Source organism: Buceros rhinoceros, unplaced genomic scaffold (genome assembly GCF_000710305.1).
Source record: "Buceros rhinoceros silvestris isolate BGI_N320 unplaced genomic scaffold, ASM71030v1 scaffold20452, whole genome shotgun sequence".
In the NCBI taxonomy this organism is placed as follows: Eukaryota; Metazoa; Chordata; class Aves; order Bucerotiformes; family Bucerotidae; genus Buceros; species Buceros rhinoceros.
In genome coordinates, this window is record NW_010401202.1 from 12,933 (window position 1) to 14,155 (window position 1,223).

The window sequence follows — 1,223 nt, forward strand, 5'->3', positions numbered from 1 at the left end:
TGCCTCAGGAGTAAGCAGTTTTGGGGCTTTAAAATTGCTGTGTTAAACACAAGAGTTTGCTATGTAGGACGTAAGACCAAGGATTTTACAAATTCACTGTTTCTCTGCTTTCCTCTTGGGTCTCGTGTTGAGTTATTTGGTTTAGAGACTGGATAAATCCAGGACCATGTTGTTTAACATCCTTCCAAATATTTCATTATCACTGGAGTTGTGTGTCTGGACAGGCTTGCAAGGACGTAAGTATGGCTGGAACAAGTCAGATTGAAGATTAATCTAGTTCAGGATGCTGGCAATTTGGTAGTGGTTGGCTGCAGGTGGCTACAGAGCAACAGGATGAACAGGACCATATAGAGCCATTCTTCCACCTCTGGCAAGATCTGTCAGAAAGGCTTTATAAATGAAGGTTACAACCTGGATCACTATACTCAACACCTGATAACGGAAGCATCATTGTATGTGATGACCAGTGGTTACAGCTCTGGTATTTCCAGGGAACTGGAGTTCCAAGACTTCTCTCTCACCCCGTGGCAGCCTTGGGCAGGGGGACTTATCCAAAACTACAGACTTAAGGTGTAACTTTCTTCTATAAAATCTTTGTGGTATCCTACCCACTCTTTTGTCTTTATCCTTGTGACTGCTAGTCATTTTTTCATTATTATTTCAAACGAGGTGCAAATTATTTACTGATTTCTGGTTTTAATGGTCTTCCCTTGAGCCCTTTGGAAAGCAAGCATCGCATTTGCTATCTTTCCTTCTTCTAACACCAAGGCTGGTGCAGTCAGTAAGTTTCATATCCCAGTTTGCAGTTCAATGAGTCCATATCCAAGTTTATTTAAGTTCTGATACCCTTTGGTGAACACCACGGGTAAATATCCTGTGGTTAGTTACCCTGATGTATTTAGCCCAGGATAGGAAGAGAAAGAAAATACAATGGATGGACATTTACACAATTAAAAACATGATTTATTTAGAGCTTTTAGACCAAACTGGCAAAATGTGTAGCAGCAATTATTGAGCTCATCTCTCTGTGGTACTCTAAAACCTCCATCACGCCTGCCCATTGCTTTTTTTAAAACAATAAACACAGAAATGAATGACTCTCTTATTTTATTCTCTGATTTCCAAAAAGTGTTGTATTTTAGTCAAGCCAGATTTTTAAACAGCCTGTTCCCGTTCAAGTCCATTGGTCCTCCCTCCCCTTCTCCTCCCCAGGAATGCATTCC